An 18,258-nucleotide genomic window follows, 5' to 3' on the forward strand; every position below is an offset into this window, starting at 1 on the left:
TTAAACTGTGACCCCTTGTCCTGGACTTCCCCAACATCGGGAACAATCTTCCTGCATCTAGCCTGTCCAACCCCTTAAGAATTTTGTAAGTTTCTATAAGATCCCCTCTCAATCTTCAAAATTCTAGAGAGTATAAACCAAGTCTATCCAGTCTTTCTCCATAAGACAGTCCTGACATCCCAGGAATCAGTCTGGAATGTCAGATGTATTGCCTTGTGCAAATGAGTAACTAACGTTATTACCTGCATCATGAAAGGTATATGGAAAAGTTGTAATCCAATAAAACTAAGCGGTTAGCTTGTTGAAAAACATAGGTACAACACATGAACATGTCCTTCAGCCCACAATGTCCTTGCTGAACATGATACAAAGTTACACTAATCGCTTCTGAAGGCACGCAATCCATATTCCCTTATTCCCTGCATTAATTTTAAATGCCACTATCATGACTATCTTCAACACCACCCCTGGCAGCGCATTCCAGGCACCCATCACTCGCTATGTGAAAAACATGCCCTGTACATCTCCTTAAAACTTTACCCCTCTCACTTTAAAGCGACGCACTCTAGCCTCTGAACTTTTCAGTCTGGGAAAAAGATTCTGACTGCCTACCCTCTCCATTGCCTCTCATAATGTTATATCATTCTATCAGGTCTTCTTCCAATCTCTGACACTCCAGAGAAATCAATACACGTTTGGCCTAACTCTCCTTATATCAAATATCCTCTAATCAAGGCAGCAATCTGATAAACTTTTTCTGCAAACTCTCGAAAGCCTTCATATCCTTCCTGTAATGGGACAACGGGAACAATACTCCCAATGTGGTTTAATCAAAGTCCTACAAATCTGCAGCTTGACTTCCTGACTCTTATACTCAATGCCCCAACTATTGATGTCAAACAAACCATACGCCCTCTTTACCACTCTATCTGCTCAACCAAGACTGAATGTCAGATGTAGACACAAGACTCAACGTCACGGTGCAGGGTTTCAATGGAAAGGTTGGCTATCCTTTTGCCTCCACAGTTGCTTCTGGACCTGCTGAGTTCTTCCTGTAGATGCTGTTAGCTTTGTGTGAGAAAACCTTTCTAAAAGCTAAGGAGCAGTGCATTAATTAAGAGAGGTAATGAACAGGTAGAATCTTGAGGTGTCACTTCACACACATGAAGAGGAACCATGCAGTTGACAAGGATACTGATCGAGCTCAGGGCCGCTGGAGATAATCTGGGTATTTCTAGACATTCGGTGGGAAATGAGATGAGGGAAGCTCCACCTTCATCAGTAGCAGAGGAAACCTTGAAGGAGTATTGTATGGCCAGCCACATCAGTGGCTGCAAAATGACTGGGGAGAATAAAAAATGAACTTTGGGACAGTCACAGAGATAGTCAAGCATGTTCTTGATGAGGGAAATAGAGCAGGTGCAGAAATTTAAATTGGACTGCTTGCAGAGGGGTGCGTACATGCACATATGTTTTAGGTTTAGGTTTATTATTGTCATGTGTACCGAGTTACCATGAAAAGCATTGTTTTGAATGCTATCCAAACAGATTATATATACCGAACATTAATACAATCAAGCCAAGCACAACTATAATAAGTAGATCAAAGGAGGAAATACAGAGTGCAGAATATAGCTCTCAACATTGCAGCACATTAGTTCCATAGACAAAGCCCAATGTCCGCAATGAAGTAGAGATGAATTGGACAGTACCCTCGCTTATGGGAAGATCATTTAGAAGCCCGATAAAAGAGAGAAAGAAGCTGTTTTTGAGTCTGGTGGTGTGTGCTTTCAAGCTTCTGTAGTTTTTGCCAGACTGGAGCAGGGAGAAGAAGGAATAACCTAATTGGGACAAGTCTTTGATTATGTTGGCTGCTTTTCTGGGGCAATGGTGGTAGGCCTGGTCCATGTGGTGGTCTGGGTGATCTCTGCAATTTCTTGCTGTCTTGGCCTGAGCTGTTTCTAAACCAAGCCGTAATGCAATCTGACAGCATCTTTCTGTGGTGCATCTGAACATATGGTACATACGTGTAGACATTGTACACATTTGCAAGGAACAGGCATGAGTAATCTGAGTGGTCTTTGAGGCATCGGCATTCCCATTTGCCAAACCCACTTCCCCTTTCAGAATTCTGATCAAGGGATTCATACAAGGAGATAGCAGGGGAATCCCAGAGCAGGGCATGGAAAAATAAGTCAATTTCCATGATTTTAGATAAAAAATGTAACCATTCATCAGAGTATTTGTTTCAATGTTATTTTAAAATATTGAGACTGAAAGGTTCAATTGAAATAGTATTTTATTTTTAGCAACATGGTAGAAAACTAGGCCACTTAAAAACAACTCTACTCCTGCCTTAGATCATTTTCCTCACAGTAGCTTTTAGGTTTAGGTTGAGGTTTAGGTTTATCATGTGTATTAAGGTACAGTGAAAGACTTTGTTTTATGTGCTATCCACACGGATAAGATAATATATATGTACAATCAAGTCAAACTCAAGTGTAATAGAATGAAGGAAAGGAAAGATACAGGGATCTGACAGCATTGTAGTGCACAGTTCCAGAAACAATGTCCAATTTCCATTCTGGGGCAGAAGTGAATTGTACAGTATCCGAGCTCTTGCGATACATGCCAAGATTTTTGTCTACTTGTTTCTTAATTGTACATTTTCCAATTTCCTCAGTTTCATTCTCTTCTCTTCTTCTACCAAGTAGGGCAGCTGATAGAGCTGCCGAGACCCTGATTCGGTCCGGACCTCGGTTGCTGTCTGTTTGGAGTTTGCATGTTCCCCCTGTGACCACGTGGGGTTTCTCTGGGTGCTCTAGTTTTATGCTATATCCCAAAGATGTGCAGTTGTGTAAGTTAATTGACCACTGTAAATTGCCCCAGTGTGCAGGGCATGGATGAGAAAGTGGGATCTATACTGTATCTTTCAATCAAATCAAAAAACAGTTCTCAAATCAAACAACAAGCAAGTAACCCACTCCCTACCCAACATTAAAATATTAAGACCTCTGCATTGAAGGTGAACTTGTATTTATTTTAAAACTCGGTCACTTTAAAAACGACTTTAAAGGGCTGGAAGGAATGAATAGACAAGGTTTCCAGTTTGAGGAATGAATGAATAAACAACCAGATTCACTGCCTCACGCTACCAGAGACCCTGGTGTGCTGTCTGCATGGAATTTGCACATGTTCCCTGTGACCGTGTGGGTTTCCTCCAGGTACTCCACCATTCACTCTCACCAAAAGATATGCAGGTTTATATATTAATTGGCCTCTGTAAATTGCCCCTCGTGTGTAGGGAGTGGATGCAAAACTATGATAACATAGAACTGATGTGATCAGGTAATGCTGGTCAGTGTGAACTCAGTGAGCCAAAAGGCTGTATCTTTCAATCAAGCAATCAATATGTGGATAAATAGCATCAAAACTTTGTTGCATTACATTGGGTAAAATTCATATCAATAGCTATTGAATCACGTTGCATAATTAATCTTTTCCCATTCAGAGCACAGCAGGCAGGACTGTGTCCAGACAGCACAAAATACACTGATGCGAAGCTTATTAAAGAGGGCATGTCTTGTGGCAGGAACAGTAGCCGGTTAGAATACTGCTAGTGAAACTGATCCAGGAATATGAATAATGACACAACTTAGGATGGAGTAGGTTCCAAGCTTTCTGTAAGAAAGACCAGGGGGCTTGGGAAAAAGATTTGGACAGGAAAAGATATGGCATATTCATAGAAAGCCAGTCAGTCTTCCCAATACACACTGGGAAATCCTATGTATCAATATTGATACATTGCTAGACCTATGTATCAATAATTAGTAGTCTTAAGGAGCTGGAGGCAGCGCACCAGTAAAGGGGCTGTCACACTTGGGCAACCTAATTGGCGAGTTTAGAAGAGTTTTAAAAAATGACATGTTGAAGACCTCCTTCGACTATGTAGAAGACCTCCTTCGACCTCCTTCATACAATGTTGAAGACCAGCTTCGACTAGCTACGACTAACTTCGGGAAAATTGGACACCGAATAGTGGAGAGTGAAGACGACCTCCTTCGATCTCCTTCAACCTCCCTTCGACCTCCCTTCGACTATGATGAAGACTATCTACGACTACCTTCAACTACCTTCGCCTACCTTCGACTACCCTCGATTACCTATGACTTACATGCCGACCTACTACGACCTACTACGACTAAACGTACGAGTAAAAAAAGTATCGATTTTTTCCATGAAGACCTTTTTTTACTCGCGAGCATTTTTTAACATATTGAAGAAAATGCCGCGACCTAGCTGAGGCCTCGAATACGCGGAGACCACTCTCGAGCATGAAGGGGAGTTACGAAGACCTCCTACGACCTCGTGTCGACCATGCTGTGAGTACGAGTCGAGGGCAAACTCGCCAGAACTCGCGAATTAGGTCGCCCATGTGGGACAGGCCCTTAAGTTCAACAAGCTCACACATTCAATCAACATTACGGAATGCTTCAGATCCTACTGGTTGTATTACTAGCCCCAAGCACTCCATGATGCACCACTCCCCATTACTCACTTGTTAACAATCCCAATGAGTCCTGACTCATACCTAACATTTATATGCTTCACCACACCCTCAACACTTAACATTTCTGCAAGCCTCATCCCCACTCATTCCCAGATATTCCAGGTACATCTGAAGAGACTTGTCAAATGTGCTTAACTCTCAAGGGCCAAGGGGATGCACCACCATAGGTAGCAGGAAGTAATAAGATGAGGACATGTGTCCATGGAAATTCTAACTTTTGTTCATGAGAACACATTGGCTGCCATTGGGAAGCTCATTGATTAGGCTTAGACAATAGACAATAGGTGCAGGATTAGGCCATTCGGCCCATCGAGCCAGCACCGCCAAAATCTTAAAGTAATGCAACATATATCTAAAACAAAAACTGTTCAAAATTTCTTCAGACATTCTCAGTGTCTATACATTCATTAGTGTTGTATTCGGTAGTGTTCGCAACGACCCTTAAACCAAGCATGCTTGCCACTCTTGTGGCCTCCTGGGGTGATATCCCTTCTCTTGTTTGATGGGTATCCCCACTGGGCGTTGCCCTTCAATGTCCAACAGCGGAAGGACCCTGTGACTGTAGTCCAAGACAAGGTGGATGTAAATGTCGCACATCCATTTCTTCCACGGACGCTGCCTGACCCAATAAATTTCTCCAGCACTTTGTGTTTAACTGAGTTTGGACGGTTGCTATTGTGACTTTGTGTTGCCTTTCAAAAGGTCTTGCAGACTGCTACTCATGTCCAGCAACTGACCCTCCCACACATATCTTAAGATTACTACAGTGCTCTGCCCATTGGGAGTGGCTCAAGGGGAGGCAGATCTGCATTCTTCACTCAGCCAGTCAGCATTTTTGTTGCCTGTTATCAAACCAGCCCTGAGCCACGTAACGCCATTCATAAAAGTCTACCCAGCTGAAAATCAGTGTATTTTGAGGGTATCGTCTGCCATGCAGGAATATCAGCAGAGGTAAAAGTAGAACAGAGGATAGAAACTTGGAGGATATAAAGGCGACACAAGGAACTGCAAATGCTGGGATCTTGAGCAAAACACAAGATGCTGGTGTTACTCAGCGGATCAGGCAGCATTTGTTGAGGACATGCATAGGCAATGTTTCAGGTCTGGATCTGTTTTCAGACTGATTGGGGCAGCGGAAGAGAAAGTTGGAAAAGAGGAAGGGGTCGGGCAGAGCAGGCAAGTGATGGATGAATACGATGGGGTGGAATAAGTGACGAAAGCTAGAAATGAACGGAGACAAAAATATGTCAGATAAGAAGAGAGGAGTGAAATGTAAAGCCAGAGGGAGGCATGCGGGTGCAAGGGGACAGGTGAAGGAAGGGGGGTTGGGTAGGGCAGAAATGGTTGGGCACTTGAGTGGGGTGGGGGTGGGGGGGGGGGGGGGGGGGGGGGACAGGGAAGAGAGAATGAAAAAGGAGGGGGGAGGATGTTACCTCATTAATTCAAAGGGTTGATGAGTTAGCTGTGGTGTGGGGTATCATGTAAAAAGATTGGTTTGAAGAATTTATCTTAGAGTAAGTTTTACTTTTCATTGTTGTCTTGTGGGGGATATTCCAGTTGTCAATGATTGGGCAGGTGAGATGTGTGTCTGATGCCAAATAGGTTGAGAGTAAAAGCTCTTGATTGACTATCTAGAGATTAATGAGTTCTGGACTCCATACCTGCAGCAATGGTGCAGCAATGCTCTCTCCACTTATTGGTTTCCAGCAAGAAAGAGTAAAAACATTAGAACAGTACATCATAGGAAGAGGCCCTTCAGCCCACAATGTCCATGCCACTCATGATGCCAGGTTTCTACTAATCTCCTCTGCCTGCACGTGATCCATATCCCTCCGTTCCGTGCACATGCATGTGCCTATCTAAAAGACCCAATCCGTTACAAAGACCATACTCCCCACCATAGATGTATAGTCTTTGTGATGGACTGGGTCTTTTAAATAGACCCCATATAACTCTATCATGCTGACTCAGAATTGCACTCTACGTAATCGAAGACGCCCCATCCCAGCCATTTCTCTTCTCCCTGCTCCCATCTGGCAGAAGGTACAGAAACTTGAAAGCATGTACCTGTACCACCAGACTCAGGAGCAGCTTCTTCCTCTCTGTTATCAGGCTTCTGAATGGTCCTTCCATGAGCTAGGGTGCAGTCTGACTCATCTCTACCCCATCACGGTCATGGATCTTTTCCCTGGAACTGACTTACTAAATGTGGAGAACTATATTTTGCACTCTCTATCTTCTCTTCTCTATTATTGTACTCAAGTTTGGCTTGATTGTATTTATGTATAATATTTTCCGATCTGACTGGATAGCATTTAAAGCAAGCATTTCACTGTACCTTGGTATATGTGGTATAAACCTAAACATAAACATAAAACTAAGCCTCTTATCCATTCTATGCCTCACAACCACTCTATGATTGTGTCCAAATGGAGTCAGCTAACATCCTCTCTTGTGATCTTATGTCCTGGGTCAGTTTAATGTCTGAACAGAGCATCAATGACGATCTTGATGTGATAGTGCTGGGAAACTACGCTCATATCTTCAGATTCAGCTGGAATGAGCCAGGTGCATGAGAGAATTTTATCATAATCACTTGACTGCCACCAGATTGCTTGGGATCAACATTGTTGGTGAAGCAGGTGGAGAGCTGACAACTCGCTATTTCCTTCCAAGGGAAGGGAATTGCTTGCTCAATACTTAACCCTTCCAAAACTAATCGCCCCCGCCCACCCCACCCACCTTTTCTTGCAGCTGGTCCTCCTTTGCATTTTATTTCTACTTATGTTCTGAATCACACATTCCAGAGCTGCAGTTTGGCGGAAATACTTCCTAGACCTGCCATACCACTCAGCATAAACATGTGTGGAATCTTAGCAACAGCCAAAGACATCAAACAGTGAATAACCTGTTGGTGGTAGATGATCCCTTTAAATAGTCATCGTCAAACACACAGAAACAGGCCTTACGACCCAACTTGCCTATGCCGACCCATCTACTCTAGACTCACCAACTCACATTTGGCCTATATCCCTCTCCTATCCATGTCTTTTAAATGTTGTTATGGTACCTGTCTCAACTATCTCCTCTGACATCTCATTCCATGTTCCCATTACCTTGTGTGTCCTTAAAATGACCTTTATTGTGGTAATCACAAATGCTGGAGAAACTCAGCGGGTGAGGCAGCATCTATGGAGCGAAGGAATAGGTGACGTTTCGAGTCGAGACACTTCTTCAGACTCATGTGGGGGTGGGGGAGGCGGGAAGAAGAAAGGAAGAGGCGGAGACAGAGGGCTGTGGGAGAGCTGGGAAGGGGAGGGGACAGAGGGAGAAATACATAGTAATTATGAGTGGAAGGTTGTCTGGTGGGATGGGGTTGGTAAGTATATTTACATGGGGCTACGAAGAGGTTGTGAGGAGCCTTTTGGGACCAGTGACCATAGTTCGATTAGGTTTAAGATGGTTATGAATAGGGACGGCGTGGGTCCTCAAATTAAAATGTTCAACTGGGGTAAGGTCAACTTTGAGGGTATGAGAGAAGGTCTCACTCAAATTGACTGGAGCAGTTTATTTGAGGGGAAAGGAACATCGGCTAAGTGGGATGTTTTAAAAAGAGTGCTGACTAAAGCTCAGGATATGTACATCCCCGTTAGAATGAAGGGCAAAGCAGGCAAACGTAAGGAAGCTTGGCTGACGAGGGAATATGCAGATGGATGCAAATGCTATCGGCCGGTGCGCATAACATCTGTAGTTGGAAAGTTACTCGAGAGTATTCTGAGGGATAAGTTATACAGGCATTTGGATGGGCAAGGGCTGATTAGGGATAGTCAGCATGTTTTTGTGTTTGGGAGGAGGTATCTCACAAATCTGATTGATTTTTTTGAAGACGTGACCAAATAGATCGTTGAGGGCTGAGCTGTAGATGTTGTGTACAAGGATTTCTGTAAGGCATTCAACAAGGTTCCACATGGTAGGCTGCTCTGGAAGGTTAGATCGCATGGGATCCAAGAAGAGATAGCTGAATGGTTCTTGGTTCTTGGTTACTTGGATGGATAGCAAATTATCTCCATGGAAGGAAGCAGAGGGTGATGGTGGAAGGTTGCTTCGTGGACTGGTGGCCTGTGACTAGTGGTGTGCCTCAGGGTTCGGTGCTGGGCCCATTACTATTTGTCATCTATATCAATGATTTGGATGAGAACATACAGGGCAAGATTAGCAAATTTGCTGATGATACAAAAGTGAGTGGTTTTGCAGATATTGAAGATGGTTATGAAAGATTGCAGCAGGATCTGGATCGATTGGCCAGGAGGGTTGAGGAATGGTTGATGGAATTTAATACAGAGAAGTGTGAGGTGTTGCATTTTGGGACGTCTAACAAGGGCAGGACCTGCACAGTAAATGGTAGGCCTCTGGGGAGTGTTGTAGAGCAGAGGGATCTAGGCGTGCAGGTGCATGGTTCCTTGAAGGTCGAGTCGCAGCTACATAAGGTAGTCAAAAAGGCTTTTGGCACATTGGCCTTCATCAGTCAGAGTATTGAGTATAGAAGTTGAGAGGTCATGTTGCAGTTGTATAAGACGTTGGTGAGACCGCATTTAGAATATTGTGTTCAGTTTTGGGCACCATGTTATAGGAAAGATATTGTCAAGCTTGAAAGGGTTCAGAAAATATTTATGAGGATGTTGCCAGGACTAGAGGGTGTGAGCTATAGGGAGAGATTGAGCAGGCTGGGTCTCTATTCCGGAAGGATGAGGGGAGATCTTATAAAGGTGTACAAAATCATGAGAGGAATAGATCGGGAAGATGCACAGAGTCTCTTGCCCAGAGCAAGGGAATTGAGGACCAGAGGACATAGGTTCAAGGTGAAGGGGAAAATATTTAGTAGGAATCCAAGAGATAACCTTTTCACAAGGGTGGTGGGTGTATGGGACAAGCTGCCAGATGAGGTAGTTAAGGCTGGGACTATCCCATCGTTTCAGAAGCAGTTGTACAGGTACATGGATACGACAGGTTTGGAGGGATGTGGACCAGACGTGCAGGCAGGTGGGACTAGTGTAGCTGGGACATGTTGGCTGGTGTGGGCAAGTTGGGCCGAAGGGCCTGTTTCCACACTGTATCACTCTATGACTCTATGACTCTATGATTGGAATGGAAAATTATACTTTTGAGTGAACTGTTTACTTTTACCAGTCACCTTTATTATGAAAGGATTTGATTGCAGAAGTAAAAGTGTCAAATTGCAACTGTTAGGCTCCTTGGTAAGATCCTACCTTAGGCATTATATGTAGTTCTGCACTTAAGGATGTACTTGCTGTAGAAGGCGTGCAGTGAAGAACCACTAAACTATTCTCTGATTAAACTGTTTGCAGTGTGAGGGAAGATTGCATAAGATAGGCCTGTTGTGTCTGGAGTTTAGAAGAATGTGAGATCTCACATAAATGTGCCAAATTCTTATTAAGCACGGATCCCTGAATGAAGAGTCCAGCTCGGACCTACAGGCGAATTCTCAGAAAAGAGGGAGACCATTTGAAATTGAGCTGAAGATAGATTTCTTCTGTAAAGAATGATATATCTTAGGAATTACCTACCCAAAAGAGATGCAGTGGATCAATTATAGAGTTAGTTCAAAGTGTAGAATGGTTGTTGGTTGTTGTGACAGTAAATGGCTCGATTGTAATAATGGATTGTCTTTCCACTGACTGGTTAGCACGCAACGACATATTTTCTCTGTACCTCGGTACACGTTGTAGCGAGACCAGGCGGGTAAAGCAAATGGTTTTATTGACAAAATGGTATTTGGACTAGACGAGCACTTAGTCGAGAAAAAACATTTTTTAAGCTCTTGTCATTGCGAAGGGCGTGAGCTACTGAACTAATTATTAACCCTGTCACGTGACAGTCCCGATTTCTGACGAGGGTTCTGTATACACAGCGTAACCACTAGGTGCCGCTACATGACCCCCCCCGCCCCCAGAACCAGAGGAAAGAAAACGAGCGGGAGTCCGAATAAGGTGGCCGGACCGTGTGGACACAGGACCAGTGAACAAAGGCACAACTGGCGTGGGCAAAGGTGGGTGCAGGAGGACCAGCAGACGAGATCTACGGCGGGGCTAGGCTACTAACACCAGGAGATCGACATCGAGATGAGCAGGTTATCGGGGAAATGGGCCATATTTTGTGCGTACACATTGTCCGCGGACGACACCGAGTCAAGGATGATGGGGCAGAATCAAACAGCCTAATCCTGCTGTTTGCAGTGGTCTGATGTCCACATGCGTAATATTCGAGCATGTGTGCAAAAGTGAATGGAGGCAATGCCATGAGCATGTTTATTACTCCCTGGGTTCCAGAGATGGAATCCCGCATTGAAAGATCTGCTTACCACTCCCTAATATCAGCCATTCACCTGCAAGAAATGGTTATAAAAGACAGCACTTATGCGGTGAATGTATTAGTTCTGGCATGTAGTAATTTCGTAGATTATGGCACTTTATTGGACTGAACAGTTTATTATTTTTCCTTCCAATTTTTAGATTCCATCCTGTATCTCGACAAATTAAATTATAGGTTGCAAAGCAGAAAGCACTTAATATACAAGATCAGTTTCTAATTTTCTGCTTGGGTTGCGTGCAAGAATGTTGAGATTTACAGCAACATAATTCAGGCCATATCTTGTATAATTTCCACTGTGATATCTCCAAGTTCTGCCAAGCAATGTTGTTTCCATGGCTAATGCTGCTGGATCATCAAAATAAGTGTGGACGGAAAAGGTCAGTTGTTTTTGCAACTGGTTTAATGGGTAAAAGATATATCAGCACCCTTGGCTTTGACGTCTCTGCATTGTCTGCAGAGAATTACAATAATTTTCAGTGTATTATGAATTTCAGCAGGTGACAAAAATGTAACAAAACAATATCCTGATGAGATTAAGCCTGAAAGTGATATCACATTTAATTATTTACCTTTGATTTTTAAAATATATGAATAGTGAGGAAATGATCTAATAAAATTGTATCAATATGAAATTGATTTGATACCAATCAAATCAGCAGAGAAATTGAAAGTGAGATTTTAATTTTAAAAATGAAATTATGATTCATGTCATGTTCAGACTTGGTAAATGATAGCTAACACAGCAAATAAACTCCACAATGTTATTTGATATCAACATTAAAATGAACAGTTTGAGAATATTGCCTGTTCTGGAGCATTTTTCTGTACATTATAAAGTAATAGCAATGCATAATTGTATTTATCTATTTGGTTTATACCAGAAAATACCTATGTCAGCTTGCAGTGCCAAATTCTAATCTAGTTCTATTGACATCATAATTCATAAGCCATGGTTAGAAATATATGTGTTCTGCAAATGAGGGGTGGGTGGGGGGATGGGGAGAAATAACAAATGAGGGGAGATTTCAGCGCAAGGTTGAAAAAAAAATGTGGAGGAGAAAATAATCCAAAAGAACAGCTGAGCAAGACACGGAAAGAATATTTGGTTTGCAATTAATAATGTCCCTCAAAAATTGTGTTTCAATTACATTTTTGATGATGTGAGTTGCACAGCGGGACCAAGAGCAGGGACATTCCCTGCACGGCTTGAAGCATCGCTTTTTGTGTGATGCCTAAAGCTGTTGGCTTTCAACTTCCACAAAAATGTGATGCCAAAAACAACAATAAATATCTTCAAATTATGCAAAAGCAATAAGAGCCCACTGTATACATTTACATTTTATATTTCCTGGTTATAAAGTGTTTTCTTCCCCACAGGTTGGAATAAAATGGAGTTTAATATAACTGCTCATCTTGAAGCAGTGACCCAACATATTGGCTTTGATTCAGGGGCCACTGCTTTGTTGTATATTTTTGAACGCAGCCTCTATTTTTTTCCTGAGCATTGTGGCCAGGTACATTTGCTGAGGGATCTCTGGTTTTCCCTCTCAGCTCAATATTACTTTCCACTTTTGGCTTCAGTTACATGCCAAGTTGATGCCAAAGTTGTCTGCTTCTCAAGAATGGGTTTATTGCAGTGCAGCACAACCATGTTAATAATCTCATCAGCCCACAATGTCATCTTATACTTTGGTGTAGCTACAATCTTAAGGATTATTTAATTAAAAATATGCTGACAGTGATGAATCAAGCATTTATTTGTTTAACATTGAAAGCAGTGAACAAGTAAGTTCCCTGTTTTATTTTCAGACACTAAAACATTTTTCAGACACTGGTTGTTAATGTTGCAATTATGCAAAACCAGTAAGAATCCACTACATATATCTTTATCTTTCCTAGTTATAAAGTTTTTTCCACCCTAGTGGTTATAATTTCAGATAGGGTTCTGAAAGAAAGTGGTTACATTATATGAGAACAGGTTGACAATGGACGTTCTGGAAGAAGTCTCGTACCTTGAACTCAACTAAATTCCACTATACAAGATAGTATATCTTCAGCATGAACCAGCCACTAATTTGGTATCCAGTTTAGCCTCCATGCCATGGTAGTGCTACTTCTGACTATACATATCTCTGTAATCTTAACTGTTACTAAACTAAGGTGGGCCCTGTTGGGTCCCAGTCGCCACAGGGGTGTGTGGTGGGGGGGGGTTGGGGTGGGAGGGGAGGTGTGTATGTGGGGGCGGGAGGGGTTTGGGAAGGGGGAAGGGGAGGACGGATGTAGGGGGGTAGGGGGTGTGTGTGGGTGGGGGTGTGGGGGGAGGGAGGATGTTGGGAGTGGAGAGGGGGTGGTTTGGGGGAGGGGTGTGTGTGTGGGCGGGAGGGGTGTGTGTGTGGGCGGGAGTGGGAGTGTGTGTGGGTGGGGGGGGTGTGTGTGTGTGTGTGTGTGTGGGGAAGGTTTTGTATGGGTGGGGAGGGGTGTGTGGGGGGTTGTGGGGGCGGGGAGGTTTGTGGGGGGGAGGGCAGGGTTGTGGGGGAGAGCGGGAGTTGTGGGGGAAAGGGGTGTGTGGGCGGGGCGGTGTGGCTGGTGTGGGGGTGGGGGGGTTGTGGGGCTGTGGTAGGGGGGTTGTGGTGGGTGTGTGGGAGACGGGTGTGTGGGGGGGGAGGGGTTGTGGGAGGGAGGGGTGTGGGGGGCGAGGGGGTATGGGAGGGGGGGGTGGGGGGGATGTGGGGGGGGGGTGTGGGGGGCAGCGTTGTGGGGGGGAGTAGTGTGTGGGTGGAGGGAGGGGGGGGAAGGGGCTGAGAGGTTGGAGAAAAGACGGGGGAAGAGCCATGTGGGAGAGTGCGGTATCACAGGGGAGGGGAGCAGGAGCCAGCGGGGGGAAAGGGTTGGCGGTGCGATGGGGACTCACAGCGGGCACTCCTTGCTGGCCGCTGGTCGCTGGTCACTTTGCTGGTCCTTCTCCGCTTTCTGTTTGGGAACATCGGCGCCATCCTGGACTCCGTGCCGGGCTGGGTTGGGTTGCGTTGGGTTGGGCTGGCTCGGGTTGGGTTGCGTTGGGTTGGGTTGGGTTGGGTGGGGCTGGGCTTGGCTGGGCTGGGCTGGGCTGGGCTGGACTGGGTCAGGCCGTTTCCGGTCCATCACTCCGAAAATTGTGTCCGGTTGGAGACCTCCGCCGGCCATCCAGAGCCTCCCGCAGCTGCAGTAAAGACGCGATGGCACAGGAAGGGGCGGACCCTCCCGCGGAGTGACAGTAGAAGAGACCAATCCACGCCGCGCTGAATGGCAGGAGAGGCAATCGATCTGCGCACGCGCTGTTTTTAAGAATTTTAAACATCGATAACTGTTACCAGTTTCCACTGATTGGAACAAAACTTGGTGCAATTGCAGCACAGGAGAACAGTGAGTAAGCTGGTGAAAATCGTAGCACTATCGCATACCGTTTTTGCACAAATAGAATGACGATAGATAGATAGATAGATAGACAGACAGACAGACAGATAGATAGATAGATAGATAGATAGATAGATAGATAGATAGATAGATAGATAGATAGATAGATAGATAGATAGATAATTAGATAGATGCTAAATGCTCCTTTCATGACACATCAGGTGACATTGCATTCCTTGCATTGTCAGAGACATCAAGATGGCTCACTGTACAAAAAAGAACACCTACAACTCATTCCCATCAATAGTTTACTTTAGTTTAGTTTATTGTCACGTGTACCGAGGTACAGTTAAAAGTTTTTGTTAAACTGTCAGTGGAAAAACAATACATGATTACAATCGAGCCATCCACAGTGTACAAATGCATGATAAAGGGAATAACCTGAATAACGCTGCTTAGTGCAAGATAAAGTCCAGTAAAGTCCGATCAAAGACTCCAATGAGATATATAATAGCTCAGAGCTGCTGTCTAGTTGCTCGCAAGATGTTAATCATACCCTCGATTTAACCCATTTGTCCCAATTATCAATGCGCTATCTTTATCACTCTCTTTACCTACCATACTGGAGTAATTCAACAAATCATGCAAAATCTCTGCACTACATGAATAGGTGATGTTTTAGGGCGAGACCCATCTTCAGACCAACCTACAGCTGGTTTGTAAGCACAGTCAGAATGTCATGCTGGGTTGGGCCTGCTTTCCTAGCACCAGCTATGACTTACAGTTTTCTCTTTCATCTTTATTTCAGCTGAGCTGTCATGCCTCAGAATGCTAGGTGGACAATAAAAGCCAACAACTCCCAAACTCAGCACATGCTTTCTGTCAGAAATGTTGGCAATTTGATTAATTGAAATTTGCAGCACCATCATAGGTAAGTTGTGGCAGATAGTAAAATACTATGGTTTATGGATGTCATTCAGTTGGAAAGGATGCAAAAGAGATTTGCCAGTATATTACTTGGGTTTGTGGGCTTGAGTTACAGGGAGAGGTTTGATCGACTGGCCCTTTTTTTTGGTGTGTAGGAGGTTGCGGAGTGCACTTATTGTACAAGATCATGAGGGGCATGGATAAAGTGAATGCTCACAGCCTTATTGCCTGGGTGGAGGATTCAAAAACTAGAGGACATATGCTTAAGCTGAGAGAGGAGAGATTTAAGAGGAAACACAGGGCAACTTTCTCACTTAGAGGGTAGTCCATATCTGAACTGCTGTCAGAGGAAGCTATGGAAGCAGATAAATTATTACTTTTAAAAGAAATTGTCAAATATATGGATAGAAAAGGTGTAAAGTCTATGGGTCAAATGCAGGAAAATGGGACTACCCCGATATGCCAACTTGGTCAACATGGACAAGATGGACTGGAGGGCATATTTCTGTGCTCTACAGCTTTATGACTGTATGATAAAGTGGAGCATATTAGAAACACAAGCAAGACCAGAATACTCCATGACTTCTCTCAGTGTTTGCTATGGTAGAGAATGCTAACAGAATTTCAGGAGTTGAAATGGTAACAGTTATGGGTGTGATGAAAATTGATAGGCTGTATGGATAGGAAATTCTAGCTATGCTTGGAATGTATACACTGCCCAGTGGAGACAGCTGGCATCTCAAATGGCGAGAGAAGAGGAGATGGAACCGCTTGCTATAATTTTCCATTCTTCTCCAGATAGGTGTCATGGGACCAATAAGTGGCCAATGGCCCTGCTGAACCCACACTGAATGTAGGTTGACATGCTATTGACGAATAAATAGTTATTGAGTTGATACCAATCATGTATATTTGTTTAAGCACAGATGTAGATGCCATTGAGCCACAACATTTATGTATTAGTTTATACATAGTGGAAATTAATTTCAAGATTGTTGGGAATTCAAACATGGTCCAGCTTCTATATTTTTAAAAGAAAATATTTAATCTTATTGCTAACGGAATCAAGGGATATGGGGTACTGATTTTGAATGATCAGCCATGATCATATTAAATGGTGGTGCTGGTTCAAAAGGCCCGAATGGCCCACTCCTGCACCTATTTTCTATGTTTCTATCTTATGAAGTAGCATATTGGTTACATTTAAATTTACGAGAGATGTATTGTAAAACAAGTCAACAAACTGTTGCTCTGATGATTGTTTCTGCAAACATTCATTGGAAGTTGATGCTATGTAACTAAATGTGTTGATATTTCTTTTATCTGTTTTTGCAATGATATATTAAATGGACCAGGTTTTAACTTTTTTTTTTTAAATTCTCTGATATCTATTATTTTACAAGCATACCAACATGTTTAAACTTTAGCTTGATCATTGAGAATGTAAATGATAAACAGAGCAAAAAAACTACTTTATTTTGCATTGAACAAAGTTATTGCCAGAAAGTTTTTTAAGGCATAGGTGTGAAATACCAATCAGTTTTCTGAAAACATTTTTAAATTACGGTTATACGCGCATTACCTATTGCCTCACACGTGCATTTTAACGATTTATGATTTATCAGTGTTGAAGTGAATTACGATCCAAATGAAAAAGTCCTAGAAAGTTAGCGATCTTCAAATCACTTGTGGCTTCAAATTCCAGGATTTTGCTTTCAAAATCTGAATGTGGAAAAACAATGAATTTGCAACCATGCTAGCAAATAATTTATTTTAAATCGTATCATCACTGGGTTATACCGTCACGTTACCAATGCCCAGTTGGCAACAAAAAGTAACAAAAGGTTTTTAAATTCTAATTTAAACATGCTGTTATAAACAAGCGCAGATTCCTGAGGTCCGTATTGCATTACTCCCTGTCGAAAGGTCTGTATGTTCGATCTTTGACACACATGTAACGAGAGCCTTATGGTTCCTTGTGTCCTCTATATTGTCGTTCAGAGGGAGTATTTCTACCTGACTGTGCCCCAAATAGATCTTTGTCAGTACAATCATGGTGCAATATAAACAGTTTTCAGAATAAAAGGTTATATAATAAAACGATCATTTGACGCATTTGCTGTGCATGTCCTTTGTAAATTAAAGCAAATACTCATTTGACCTTAGAAATAGTTTACTTTGAATATTCAATGACAGTTCTAAATATTGCATGTTCAAGGTACAGATAAGGCGTGATTGTAGCACAGGCATTTTTTTTTAAGCAGCACCAATAATAAGTACATAACTGTTGTAAGGGGCTATGCGAAAGTCCGGTCTGCATTGGTGCCAGTCTCTCCTGCTCCTTGGGCAGGTGTGGCAGTGCCAAGCTTCAATGTGCCCAGGTAATAACTCAGGAGCAGCACAGTAGCCGGTGCACAGCAGCCAATCGGGACACGGTTACCATCCTCAGCCTTCCCCACACCCAATACCCGATGGGTTTGGCAACACAGCGGCCGCACCGTCGTCTCCTGGGAACAGTAGTCCCTGACAATGGGCCACTCCCCTCCCGTTTGCGGGACGGACGCCGGCCTCAGGACTACAGCCCCCACAATGCAGCGGGCGCGTGTGGCGCATGCGCGCGGACGTGCTGCTGTCTTCTATGAGCAGAACAGGATGATGTCACCTGCAGTGAAAGGAAATTGTTAAACTGAATCCTTTTTGTAAAGAAAGAAAGGGGGAAAAATATGGACGTTGCTGCACGGATGGCTGGAATTTGTCGGTAAATTGTTTCTGTGTGTGTGTGGGTGTTGCGTGTGTTCTTTTCCCTGCTGGAGTGACATTTGCTCTTGCTATTGTGTTGGTCGATTCATCAAGGGGAAGGGTGGGGGGGAGAGCAGAGCAGAGCAGAGCTGAGCGTTCAGGTTAGCTTGGGTGCGACTGCAAGGGGCTCCGAGCCGGGAGAAGGGATTGTCAGGCGAGTCTCCCTTTGCAACAAAAGG

At 43.6% G+C, this 18,258-nt stretch overlaps 1 protein-coding gene across 1 annotated transcript in view; it reads left to right on the plus strand.

The window, feature by feature from the left end:
• Positions 1 to 17,869: 17,869 nt before the first annotated feature.
• The window catches only part of daam1a (dishevelled associated activator of morphogenesis 1a), a 137,298-nt gene continuing 136,909 nt past the window's right edge, over positions 17,870 to 18,258 (plus strand). Inside the window, exon 1 of the mRNA XM_055640503.1 lies at positions 17,870 to 18,038. The gene's annotated coding sequence lies outside the window, so the exon portion shown is untranslated. The remainder of the gene's footprint in view (positions 18,039 to 18,258) is intronic.

Source organism: Leucoraja erinacea, chromosome 9, assembly GCF_028641065.1.
Source record: "Leucoraja erinacea ecotype New England chromosome 9, Leri_hhj_1, whole genome shotgun sequence".
In the NCBI taxonomy this organism is placed as follows: domain Eukaryota; kingdom Metazoa; phylum Chordata; class Chondrichthyes; order Rajiformes; family Rajidae; genus Leucoraja; species Leucoraja erinaceus.